The sequence below is a fragment of the Zalophus californianus genome, chromosome X, assembly GCF_009762305.2.
Source record: "Zalophus californianus isolate mZalCal1 chromosome X, mZalCal1.pri.v2, whole genome shotgun sequence".
In the NCBI taxonomy this organism is placed as follows: Eukaryota; Metazoa; Chordata; class Mammalia; order Carnivora; family Otariidae; genus Zalophus; species Zalophus californianus.
In genome coordinates this window covers 2,956,446-2,970,924 of record NC_045612.1, presented here as the reverse complement: position 1 = coordinate 2,970,924, position 14,479 = coordinate 2,956,446, and the positions used below count along the sequence as shown (strand labels likewise).

Below are 14,479 nucleotides of genomic sequence, written 5' to 3'. Positions count from 1 at the left end.
TCACAAATCAATCAACCTCATACACCACATTAATAAAAGAAAGGATAAGAACCATATGATCCTCTCAATACATGTAGAAAAAGCATTTGACAAAGTAGTGCATCCATTCAGCCTTCAAAAAATAGGGATAGAAGGAACATACCTCAACATCATAAAGGCCATATATGAAAGACCCACAGCTAATATCATCCTCAATGGGGAAAAACTGGGAGCTTTTCCTCTATGGTCAGGAACAAGACAGGGATGTCCACTCTCACCATTGTTATTTAACATAGTACTGGAAGTCTTAGCCTCAGCAATCAGACAACAAAAAGAAATAAAAGCCATCCAAATAGGCAAGGAAGAAGTCAAATTTTCACTACTGGCAGACAACATCATATTGTATGTACAAAACCCGAAAGACTCCACCAAAAAATTTATAGGACTAATACATGAATTCAGCAAAGTTGCAGGATATAAAATCAATGTACAGAAATCTTGCATTTCTATACACCAATAATGAAGCAGCAGAAAAAGAAATCAAGGAGTCAATCCCATTTATAATTGCACCAAAAACCTTAAGATGCCTAGGAATAAATCTAACCTAAGAGGTAAAATATCCTTACTCTGAAAACTATAGAACACTTATGAAAGAAATTGAAAAGGACACAAAGAAATGGAAAAACATCCATGCTTATGGACTGGAAGAACAAAAATTGTTAAAATGTCTATACTACCAAAAGAAATCTACACAGAGCTAGAATAAACCATCCTAAAATTTGTATTGAACCACCAAAGATCCTGAATAGCCAAAGTAATCCTGAAAAAGAAAAGCAAAGCTGAAGGCATCACGATTCCAGATTTCAAGTTATATTAGAAAGCTGTAGTGGTCAAGACAGTATGGTACTGACCCAAAAGAGACACATACATCAATGGAACAGAATAGAACACCCAGAAATGAACCCATAACTATATGGTGAACTAATCTTTGACAAAGCAGGAAAGACTATCCAATGGAAAAGTTTCTTAGGGGCACCTGGATGGCTCAGTCAGTTAAGCATCTGCTTTCAGTTCAGGTCATGATCCCAGGGTCCTGGGATCGAGCCCTGCTTTGGGCTCCCTGCTCAGTGGGGAGCCTGTTTCCCCCTGTCCCCTGCTGCTTGTGCTTTCTCTCTCTCTCTTCCTGCTCTCTGTCAAATAAATAAATAAAATCTTTAAAAAAAGAAAAGTCCCTTCAACAAATGGTGTGGGAAAACTGTACAGCAACATGTAGAAAAATGAACTGGACTTCTTACACCATACACAAAAATAAATTCAAAATGGATGAAAGACCTAAATGTGAGACAGGAAAACATCAGACTCCTAGAGGAGAACACAGGCAGCAACCTCTTTGGTCTCGGCTGCAGCAACTTCTTACTAGACACATCATCAGAAGCAAGGGAAACAAAAGCAAAAAATCAACTATTGAGACTTCATCAAGATAAAGTCTTCAGCACAGCAAAAGAAATAATCAACAAAACTAAAAGGCAGCATATAGAATGGGAGAAATATTTGCAAATGTCATATCTGATAAAAGGTCAAATCCAAAATCTATAAAGAACTTATCAAAGGCAGGAGAAACAAAAGCAAAAATGTACTGGGACTTCATCAAGATAAAAAATTTTTTGCACAGCAAAGGAAACAGTCAACAAAACTCAAAGGCAACCTATGGAATGGAAGATATTTGCAAATGTCTTATCAGATAAAGGGCTAGTATCCAAAATCTATAAAGAACTTATCAAACTCAACACCCAAAAACTAAAATATCAGTCAAGAAATGGGCAGAAGACATGAACAGACATTTCTCCAAAGAAGATATCCAAATGGCCAACAGACACATGAAAAGATGCTCAACATCACTCATCATCAGGGAAAACAAATCAAAACCATGATGAGATACCACTTTACACCTGTCAGAATGGCTAAAATTAAAAACACAAAAACAACAGGTGTTGGTGAGGATACAGAGGAAGGTGACCCCTCTTGCAACTGTTGGTAGGAATGCAAACTGGTGTGGCCTCTCTGGAAAACAGTATGCAGGTTCCTCAAGACATTAAAAATAGAGCTACCTTACAACTCAGCAATTGCACTACTAGGTATTTATCCAAATGATATAAAAATACAGATTTGAAGGGGTACATGCACCCCAATGTTTATAGCATCACTATCAACAATAGCAAACTATGAAAAGAGCCTAAGTGTCCACAAACTGGTGAATGGATAAAGTGGTATATATATACAATGGAATATTACTCAGCCACAGGAAAGAATGAAATCTTGTCATTTGCAATGACTTGGATGGAGCTAGAGTATTTATGCTAAAAAAAAAAATCAGTCAGAGAAAGACAATACCATATGATTTCATTCATATGTGGAATTTAAGAAACAAAACAGAGGAACATATGGGAAGGGGGAAAAAAGAGAGAGGGAAACAAACCATAAGAGACTCTTAATGACAGAGAAAAACTGAGGGTTGATGGAGGGAAGTGGGTAGTGGTTGGGCTAGATGGGTGATGGGTATTAAGGAGGGCACTTGTTATAATAAGCACTGGGTGTTATATGTAAGTGATGAATCACTGAATTCTACTCCTGAAACCAATATTGCATGGTATTTCAACTAACTAGAATTTAAATAAAAGTTTAACAAAATTTATCTATGAACATTGGGGTGCATGTGGTCCTTCTTTTCACTACATCTGTGGTCCATATATACAATGGAATATTATTCAATCAGAAAGGATGAATACCCAACATTTGCAACAACATGGACGGAACTGGAGGAGATTATGCTAAATGAAGTAAGTCAAGCGGAGAAAGACAATTATCATATGGTTTCACTTATTTATGGAACAGAAGAATAGCATAGAGGACATTAGTAGAAGGAAGGGAAAAATGAAGAGGGGGGAAATAAACCATGAGAGACTATGGACTCTGGGAAACAATCTGAGGGTTTTAGAGGGGAGGGGGTAGGGGGATGTGTTAGCCCAGTGATGTGTATTAAGGAGGCACATATTGCACAGAGCACTGGGTGTTATATGCAAACAATGAATCATGGAACACTACATCAAAAACTAATAATGTACTGTATGGTGACTAACATAACAAAATAAAAAATAATAATAATGACAACAAATGCAAAAAATTGCAAGTATAAAATATTAAAATATTAGAAATTAAAAAATAGAAAAAGAATAAGTGAAATAAACATAGGGTCCCAGAAACAGATCCACATGTATATAGGAATTTAGTGCAGCATTAAAGAGCAATTTATGATCAATAAGGAAATTATGGACTATTTGATAAATTGCACTGGACAAATGGCTACTCATTTAAAAAAATCTGAGACTCACATAAACAATGGAATATAGTGCTACTAGGTATAAACAAATACTAAATGTAGTCTTGAGATAGGAAATTCTTCCAAAGTAAAACCTAAAACTCATAAGGCATGAAAGGTAAAACCAAGAGATTTAAGTACATATTAATTTTAAACTTCTCTGCAACAAAAAGCCCATTGACAAAGTTAGAGATAAGCAAGAGACTGGGCTATAGAAACAAAATATTAATGTTCCTGTCATATAAGGGATTAATATGAATCAGTAACTAAAAAATGAGATGAAACAAAATACAAAATTGAACAAAGGATATAAAAAAACAATTCACAAGAGAATACTACAATGAATAATAAACATAAAAATATATTGAACCTCAATAGCAATTAGAGATATACACACTAAAATAACCAGACATTTGCATTTAAAGACTATGGAAAGATAACTAATATATTAATTTAAAAAGTTGGCTGTTGTAGAGTTGGGGGAAGAAAACAAGATTGATGAGGATTTCAATAAGAACAAAATTTCTGTTGTATATCATTATTTATTTTATTTTTGAGCTATTCGTTTTCTCAGAGTCCCAGCATTCTTTCAAAACCAAATATTCTTCCGTTATTCCCTATCTCAGCGAATGATGCCATCATCCATCCAACTACAGAATCCAAAACCTAGAAATCATCTTTCACATCTCCCTCTCCAACATCTCCATACCATTCTATTTAAAGTTCTACCAATTATACCTCCAAGCCCTTTTCAAAACATCATGTCTCTTCATGTGTTCCACTACAACCTTAGTGCAAGCTGTCATGTATTCATTCTTAACCACTGCTAAAACTTTATTCACACAAGAAATATTTACTTGGCATCTACCTTGTATCTGATACAGTGTTAACATGTTTCCTGGAATCTACTTTCCTTCTAAACTATCCTATACACTGCAGTCAAGTTTAGCATTTCAAAATCTGATTTTGTCAGCAGCTCCCCCACCACTTTAAATACCTTAGTGGCTTCTTCAAAGTACAGACATACCTTGGCAATATCACAGGTATGGTTCCAGACCACTGCAATAAAGCAAATATATCAATAAAGTGAATCAAAATTTTTGGTTTCCCAATGCATATGGAAGTTATCTTTACACTATACTGTAGTCTATTAAGTGCACAACATTATGTCTAAAAGAAGAATGTACATACCTTAATTTTAAAAAATACTTTATTGCTCTAAAATGCTAACCAATATCTGAGCTTTCAGTGAGTCATAATCAATGATCACAGATCACCATAACAAAGATAATAATAATGAAAAATTTGAAATGATGTGAGAATTACCAAAACATGATATAGAGATATGAAGTGAGCAAGTGTCTTTGGAAAAATGGTGCCAATAGACTTGCTGGATGCAGGGTTGCTGCAAACCTTCAATTAGTTAAAAATATCTGCAAAGCAAAATCAAATGAAGCACAATAAAATGAGGTATGTCTGTAATCTTTAGGAAATTAAAAATTATTAACCTAGGAAAAAATTAACTGCATGATCAGGCACAAACTACTTTTTCTGCCCTATATTTACATCAGGATCAGGTCTACCATAATCTCAAGCCACATGGTCCTCCTTTCAGATCCTACAATGCAGCATATTGTTTATTTTGCATAGACATCATATCCCCATAAACTCAATAGCCCTTTGCCTAGTAAACTCTTAAAAAAAAAACAAATAGAAAGCATTCTATAATAATTAGTATTTATAATCAAATACACCAATAATTGCATTATATAGCAACTGATTGAATGCTCTAATTAAAGGCAAATATCAGACTGAATGCACAAAAACTATGTTACAAGACATAGCATCTAAAATATAAGGATGCAGAAAGTTGAAAATAAAAGGTTGGAAAGAGATACACTAAACATTAATTTTAAAAAGGCTAATTTGATTCCACATGTAAGTAAAATAATATGGTATGTGTTTTTCTCTGTCTGACTTGTTTTACTTAGTATATATAATACCTTTTAGGTCCATCTGTATTGTCACAAATGGCAAGATCTCGTTCTTTTTTATGGCTGAGTAATATTCCACTGAGTATATATACCACATCTTCTTTATCTATTTATCTATCACTGGACATTTGGGTTGCTTCCATATCTTGGCTATTGTAAATAATGCCACAATAAACATAGGTGTATGTATCTTTTCAAATTAGTGTTTTTTTTTTCCTTTGGGTAAATACCCAGCAGTGGAATTACTAGATCATATGGTAATTCTATTAATATTTTGGGGAACCTCCATCCTGTTTTCCACAGGATGCACTGATTTACATTCACAAACAAACAAACACAAACAAAAAACAGCTTCTTAAATACTGAGAACAAGCTGGTGATTGCCAAGGGAGAGGTAGTTGTAGGGACAGGTGAAGTAGATAAAGGTGGATTAAGAGGTACAAATTTCCAATTATGGAATAAATAAGTTGCAGGGATGAAATGTACAGCATAGGTAATATAGTCAATAATATTGTAATAATGTTATATAGTGACAGATGGGGACTACACTTATCATGAGCACTAAGTAATGTATATAATTGTTGAATTAATATGTTGTACACCTGAAACTAATATAACATAGTATATTAATTATACTTCAATTTAAAAAAGAAAGCTGGTTTGTCTAAATCAATATCAGACAAAGTAGACATTAAGAGAAAAATCATTACTAGCAATAAAAAGAGACACTTCAGAATGATAAAAGATCCCATTTACAAGAAAGATATAACAATTCTAAATTTGTATGTACCCAATATTGCCTCAAAAGATATGAGTAAGATATGAGATGAAGAAAAACTAGACAAAACCACAATAAGAAATACAATATCATAGTGGAAGATTTTAATACCTCTTTCTCAGTAACTGATGAAACAAGGAGAAAAAAACATCAGTAAGGATATACAACAACTGAATAACATTAACAAATTGGACCTAACTGACATATATGGAATACTATACTCAACAACTGAAGAATACACATTCTTTTCATAAACACATGGAACATTTATATACACTGAACATATTTTAAGACAAAGGTCAGCAAGCTCCTTCTATAAAGGGCCAGAGAGTAAATACTTTAGGCTTTGTGCGCCTCATGATACTGTTGTCACATATTTTTCTTTTTTTAATCACCTTTTTAAATGTAAAAAAAAAAAAAAAAAACATTTTTAGATCAAGGGCCATACAAAAGCAGTCCATAAACCAGATTTGGCCTATGGACCACAAATTGCTGACCTCTGTTGTAGGCAAGTCTCAACAAATTTCAAATTGAAATTCTACAGAGTATACTCTGACCACAGTGCAATTAAGCAAGAAATAATCAAATGACAATTAGAAAATCCACATCATTTCCGAATTAAGAAATACACTTCTAAATAACCCTGGGTCTAGGAAAAAATCACATTGAAAATTAGACAACATTTTAAACTGAATAATATTGAAAATAATACATATGAAAACTTAGGGGCTACAGCTAAAGCCATGCACAGAGGGACATTTGTAACCTTAAAAGCATATATTAACAAAGAAGAAATGTTGAAAATCAATAAGCTAGCATCATCTCATTAAGCTAAAACAAGAAAAGCAAATTAAACACAAAGAAAGTGAAAGGGATTAATTAAGACCAGAAATAAATGAAACCGAAAACATATAATCAAGAAGATCAACAAAAACAAAGTTGTTTGAAAATAACAAAACTGATAAAACTTTAGAGGACTGATGGAATAAAAAAAAGAGAAAAAGCCCAAATAAAATGTGGAACATAAAGGAGATATAAGTACAGGTCCTACATGTAGATATTACAAATATCATAAGATAGGGGTGCCTGGCTGGCTCAGTTGGTGGAGCATGTGACTCTTGATCTCAGAGTCATGAGTTTGAACCCCACTTTGGGTGTACTGAAAAAAATAATAAAACCTTTTTTAAATTTATAAGATACTATGAAATACTGTATGCCTTTGATTTGAAAATATAATTAAAATATACAAATTTCTAACAATGTGCAACTTACCAAAACTGACTCAAGTCAAAACAGGAAATCAGAACAGTACCACAATATTGAAGAAACTGAACCTGTAACTTAAAACCCTTTTAAGGACATCACCAAGATGGCAAAGTAGGAGGCTGTAGGTTCCATCTCCTCCAAAAGATCATAGATAGCTATTCATGAACAAAAATAGCTCTGGAGAGCTTAAGAGGCTACTTAAGAAGCCAGCAATACAGTAGAACAAAAAACCTGAGAATAACTGCACACAAAGGGAAAGATGAACAGTTTCTTTTGACTGGCATTATCTTGTCCTCCAGGCTGGCACTGCTCAGTGCTGGCACCCCTAGAAAGAGTTTCCCCACTCTGGGACACGGAGACAGGGGTGAGTGACCATCTTCCCCAGCTTTTCAAAGTACCACACAAAGGACCTGCTTTGATTTCACCCCACCCAGACTGGCAAAGCTGAGACATATAGAGATGACTAGGAACAAGGAAGAAAACAGGGCTACCAGTATCAGCCACAGCCTGCTGTGCAGAGGACCCAATAAATTTCCCCACTGAAGAAACCAATGGCCAGCATAGCTATCATAAACTCCCTGTAGATTTCACTAGTTATTTTCCTACAGGTAAAAACGTTCACAGATGGCAAGCACCTGAGTCCTTCCCTGTTCACTACCCCACAATCTCTGCCAGAACTCAGGATCCACACCAGCAGCTAGCCCAAGCCTCGATGTCACTGACCATCAGGGAAATGCAAATCAAAACTACAATGAAATATCACCTCACACCAGTCAAAATGGCTAAAATACAACACAAGAAACAATAGGTGTTGGTGAGAATGTGGAGAAAGTTACTATCATGAGCTCTCATCTCCCTCCATCTCTCTCCATCATCTAATTCTTCTTCCATATCTAGGTTTGATCTTCTTGAAAGCTAACCCATTCTTTGCTGCCAAAATTAGTTTTGAAAAATACAATTTTGATCCTGTCATTTAATGTTTAAAGCCCTTTAGTGGCTTATATATGACATCAGTATAAGGTCTAAACTTAATATGGCCCACAAGACACCACATATGACCTGAATAATACTGTCTCTATTTTCTCATCCCTCTCTCTGTCTACACTCCAGCCATACTAGCCTTCTCTTGCCTCCTAAAATGGAATGTGAGTTTTCTAACAATCAAGACCTCACACAACCTATTTCCTCTCCTGAAATATTTTCTTCTCCATCTCCTATACCTCCTATCCCCATTACTACTGAAGTGGCTAGTGTTGTAGATCTTTATGTTCCAAGCTTGAGCGTCACTTCATTAATGAAACTTTGCCTCTCCTATCCCCCACTAAGCTAGGTCTGTATTTTAATTGCTTTATAACGCTCTTTACTCCAGCATTCAGCTTACCTTCAAATTACTTATTCAAAGTATTCCTTCCTTTTTAGATTGTGAGTTCCAACAGAGCAGGGACTGGGTCTATCTGATTCACTATCACATCCTCAACACCTAGCACAGTGAACTGAAATATTTAACATACTCAATAAATAGATATTAAAGTGAAAATAAAAAGATCTTTTGTCTCTCACCAAAAAAACCAAACACTCAAGAAAGGGGTTCATAAAGTAGAATTTGAAGACATCTGAGAAGTTTTTCAGAGACTGATGACACAGAAATTCTAATAAGTGAACACTGACCTTGTCAATTTGGGCCACAATGTTCACAGGTAAATTCTGCTTGGGGTTACAGCACACCAAAACATCTGGAAAACTGTCACCCATCTATATGTATTGCTTACATGACCCTAAACATCTTTATATGAGAATACAGGTTATAGCTCAAATTATTTTTTTACTTGCCTCCAGGAGGTACTTGACAAAGCAACAAAACCATTTATAGACAGAGACTCACAGACCCCCAATTAGAGACAGTAATTCAAGAACTAAATCACCAAAGAAGGAAAGACACCATGTGTAATTTACACAATCACCTCGGGCTGCTGGCCTGATTTATAACTATCTCTATTCTAAGAGTGCATTGACTCATAGTCCCTTCCAACTCAGCATCCAGATTCCAAAACATTCACCCTGCAGACAGTGATTCAGAGCCCTGGCTCTATGCTATGCTGCTGTATCCTGCCTCTCATCCAAAGAGCTACTCTCAATTATAGTCCCTGGGGCTGCAGGCAGACAGATGAAGCTGTATACTAAAGAGTAACTGCAGATTTGTAGTTTGTCTCCAGGGTACAGAAGCTATAAACAGGAATGTGCAATGTACATTGTTCAGGCAACCTACCTTTATCTAAAAATGGGAAATCTACAGACCAGACACAAAAATGAGAAAGCTTATGTTCATATATACCACTTTCAACTTCCAGACCACACTGAGCATATAACTGAGAGCATTGTTGTAACATGGATACTGCCCTGGGTCCCCAAATGCTTCTGGAAACTGTGTCATTTATAGATTGCTAAACAGGCCCTCAGAAAGCAGGAGGAAATCGCTCCTGGAGTAAAGATGAGAATGAGGTCTAAGACTGATTATCTACTTATTTCTGACTGGGTGTTAATGCTGCTGGAATGCCACTTGTAACAATTAGATATTTCTTACAAACATTTGGCAAGTATACACCCACTCCCCAAGAGCAAGAGTTTCTTTCTCAAACTAATCCCAGCTAAAACCTGAGAAAGATGGATGAAAGAAAGCAAGGAATGGGGGAAAGCAATACAGACCACTGAAAATGAAGAATGCTCTTAATTAGTCGCCAATGTAGAAGTAGAATAAAGAAAATGAGAGGTTGATTAAGGGATTCAGGCACAGAAATATAGCCAAGCCCTTGTATCAGTGAGAGAAAGCAGAAGCTTGAAGGTTAAAGGAGAAGAAAGAATGGAATTAAAAGAGAGGGAAGAAGAATAACAGTATATATGGGCAAATGAGACAGGTTAGAAAAACTAGTAGGAAATAAATTTAACCAAAGAAACACAATCAGAAGAACAAGTTCAGCCATGTCGGACTTCCTAGTGTTTGCTAAATGTTCAATTTACTATTAGTATCAATCTACTTCCAATATATTTCTCAAAACTATCTTCCTTCTCCTTCCCTCCCTCCCTCCCTTTCCCTCTCCCTCTCTCCATATAACACACTATTAAAGTGGTATTGGTCTCCTTACATTCACTGTGACTACTTTTAAACTGCATGAAATCATTCTTCAACAGCAACCTGAGGGGCCTATTAAAAGGCAGATCAAATTATTTTACTCCTTTGCTTAAAACTATTCAAAGCCTTGTATGGTGACTAACATAACAAAATAAAATTAAAAACAAAAAACAACAACAACAAAAACAAACAACAACAATAAAAAAAAAACTATTCAAAGCCTCCCTACTACAGTTGGGAAAAGACTATAAACTCTTGAATTTGGCCTTAAAGGTCCTTTAATAATTAGCAAAATTCTATCTCTCCAGCCTGAATTCCTACTACTTGGTTGCTCACTGTCAGTGCCATATTAGCCTCCTCTCACTATCTCTAAGGCATTGGCACTATGCCTTCCAACCTTACAGATGACCTAAGCCCATAGAAAAACCTCCATTGGGCCATTCACCCTTCTAGAACCAATGAAGACCCAAAGGTTAGTTGCTACCTCATCAATTTCCTCCATTTCTGTTTCAAGTTCCAACACCAACCTAGTGATCATAACTTTTTTTATATACTACTGTCTCTTCCTCCTGTCACAACAAGACCCTCCTGCTTAGGTAACCATTGCTGCCCACTTGACCTAAAAAAATTCCTCTGCTATTTTGACCCAGCCTATGTAGACCCATGCCTCCATTGCTTCACAATCTAGAGTGATACTCAGGTATATAAATGTTAGAATCCATGATTACAGATTAAGCATGGAAAACTAATCAAGGAGAACTCTTTAAAACTAAGGCCTCAAATGGCAAGTAGTCATTATTCGAAAGGAAAATTATTATCCATCTAGAAATCCCAAGGTATCATTATGTCAAGCTAGCAATGTAGGTTCATATAGGAAAAATCTCCTCCTCAGCTCCAAACATAAAATACTTTATAGTAATGATAACTAAATCATAAAACATAGTTTAAAAATAAAAACACAACCACAATTGCTTTAAAAAGAATAGAAAAAAGAGAGAAATATGTCCATGGAGCTGAAAAAACAAACAAACAAAATAAACCTAACAATAGAGACACCTAAAGTCACTCACCTATTAGGGAACACCAAGAGGCAGCCAGGAGTTCAAATCTGTGGGAATTGTCTCATGGTAGCAAAGTTAGATTACTGAAGAAAACCAGAAAGGGAAATAAGAATTTCCCGCCTGTGCATTATGACTTAAAAATTTCTATGATATGTACACATAGCTGAGATTGGAAACTGAGGTGTGACCAGTGTGATAGGAAGTATCAGAAATAGCTATGCAACTGAGACTGGTATCATATCATCCACTGGCTGAAAAATTGGACTTTTTGTATCCTCATGGAACAAAAATCCCAAACTGACAATATAAGAACTTGTTCTGAACTGGGGAGCTGATCAAATAAATCATAATCCAGCCAGACCCAAAAGGAATGAGTATAACAGATAGAATAACTAAATTTTCTCATTTAAGGTAAGCTTGCAACAAATTAAAATTCCAAGCCTACAAAAAAAAATCTTAAAAAAGTAATAAATTCAAGAAATGTGAGGTTAAAGTCCTAGGGAAATATAGTAATTTAAGAAAGACTTTAAAACAAATGTTTGATATTCTCAAAACACTCTAGGAATAAAGTTATGAAAAGCAAGAACAAGGGATTATAAAATAAAAAAGACATGCAAATCAGAAAATGTGTATATTTAAAAAATCCTATAAATCAAGACTATAGACTCTGAAATAAAAGCTCAAAAGATACCATAAATCCTGAACTAGATATGGCTAAAGAAATAGTCAATTTTAGGATGTTTCTAAGAACCAGACTCAGAATGAAACACTGAGACATAAAGACAAAGAAATTGATAAAATAAAAAAGAGTTAAGAGACCTGGAGAACAGACTTAGAAGGTCCAAACAAAGCCTAATAGTGGTCCCAGAGGTAGAAAAAATGAGCACAAGAAAGTGATAATGGCAGGTGTATGTGTGTGTGTATATATATAATTTAAAATATATATATGAAATTTTATACTAATTTAAACTATAATAGTGGTGGGAAAAGAAAGGTACTTGTATACATTCTGAGAGTTTACCACCTACAGACTTTCAAGAGAAAATAATTATAAGAAATATGTAAGAAATTATAAACTACAAGATTTTTAAAAACTTGAATCCTTCCCAGTTAAAGATAGTCAATTGAACATAAGAATTTGTTTCTGCTTTGTACTGAAACCTCACTAAAGTGGCAGTAAAAGAATTTAATTAAAAAACCAACAAAGAGAAAGGGAGATGTGACCAAAAAAAAGTTTACAAGACTTCTTCAACCCTATTTATCCCTCAGAATATAAGGAATTAGATCTGTATCCTTCAAGGGAGATACTTAGAATATTAATTTCTGTTGAATCTTTTAGTCCAAAAAAAGGACCTACAAACATTGACATCATAGTTCTCAACAAAACAACCTCAGCATATAATATACCTACCTATTCACTCACCATTTCCAATCAGTTTTTAATGTTCCACTCTTCAGCAGGAACAACCAACCAAGAACCAGAAGACCCACGAAGGTGGGTAGCCTGTAGATGCTAGAAAAGGCAAGGAAATGAATATTCCTCCAGCGTCTCAAGAAACGAACACCAACTTTGCCTTGATTTTAGCCCTGGAAAACCTCCAGAACTATAAGAAGATAAACTTGCATTGTTATAAAGCCACTAGATTTGTGGTAATTTGTTACAGTGACAACAGAAAATGAATACAATATATTACCCGGCTCAGCTATGAATGGCATTAACATAGTCACAACACAAAATTATAAATCAATATCATGCTGCAATTAAACAGAGTATGAAGACTGTCCAAGTAAGGGGTTTTTAAAGTACCAAAATCTTTATCTTCCAGAGTGGGAACTTAAAAAATATTGCCTAAACATTTAAAATTAAGAAGGATCAATATAAACATGTCATTTAGGGATAGGTTATACATACCTAAAAATTATCAGAAAGGGTTGAAATTGGTTGTTTCTGGGAAGAGGGCAGGGAACTACTGTTCTTTTCTTTTTTGATAAAATGTTGGGAATGAGCATGTTGCTTTATTGTTTGTGGTGGGGTTTTTTGAGTATAGTTGACACACAATGTTACATTAGTTTCAGGTGTACAACTTAGTGATTTGACAAATTTAGACATTATGCTATGTTCACCACAAGTGTAGCTACCATCTGTCACATTACATCGCTATACATTATCATTGACTATATTCCCTATGCTGTGCCTTTTATTCCCACGACTTACTCATCCCATAACTGGAAACCTGTATCTCTCTCTCCCCTTCTCTCATGTTACACAACCCCCAAACCCCCTTACCCTCTGGCAACCATCAGTTTGTTCTGTGTATTTATACTTTTGATTCTGCTTTTTTTTTTTCTAAATGAGTGGACACACATTGTATTTGTCTTTCTCAGTCTGGCTTATTTCACTTAGCATAATACACTCTAGCTCTGCCCATGTTGTGTCACATGCACGCACAATCCCATCCTTTTTTATGGCTTCCTAATACTTCAATGTGTGTGTGTGTGTGTGTGTTGTTGTGTGTTTATACATACACACATTTTCCCTATCAATTCATCTATTGATGGACACATGGGTTGCATCCATATCTTGGTTATTATAAATAATATTGCAATAAACCTAGAGGTGCATTTATCTTTTCAAATTAGTGTTTTTGTTTTTTTGAGGATAAATACACAGTAGTGAAAGTATTGGATCATATGGTATTTCTATTTTTAATTTTTTGAGGAACCTCCATACTGTTTTCCACAGTGGCTATGCCAATTTACATTCCCACCAACAGTGAACAAGGGTTCTTCTCTCTCTACATCTTCTCCAGCACTTGTTATTTCTTGTTTTTTTTATTTTAGCCATTCTGAGAGGTATAAGGGGATATTTCATCATGGTTTTGATTTGCATTGCCCTGA

The 14,479-nt window shown here is 35.1% G+C and overlaps 1 protein-coding gene across 4 annotated transcripts in view; it reads right to left on the bottom strand.

The window, feature by feature from the left end:
* GABRA3 (gamma-aminobutyric acid type A receptor subunit alpha3) overlaps nucleotides 1-14,479 on the bottom strand; it is a 390,132-nt gene that overhangs the window by 353,784 nt on the left and 21,869 nt on the right. Inside the window, exons 2-3 of one of the 4 annotated variants that reach the window (XM_027607297.1) lie at nucleotides 13,005-13,094; nucleotides 4,383-4,414 (exon numbers count right to left, since the gene is read on the bottom strand). The exons of 2 other annotated variants lie outside the window; for them this stretch is intronic. The gene's annotated coding sequence lies outside the window, so the exon portion shown is untranslated. The remainder of the gene's footprint in view (nucleotides 1-4,382; nucleotides 4,415-13,004; nucleotides 13,095-14,479) is intronic. One more of the 4 variants, XM_027607296.1, reaches the window with a different exon arrangement.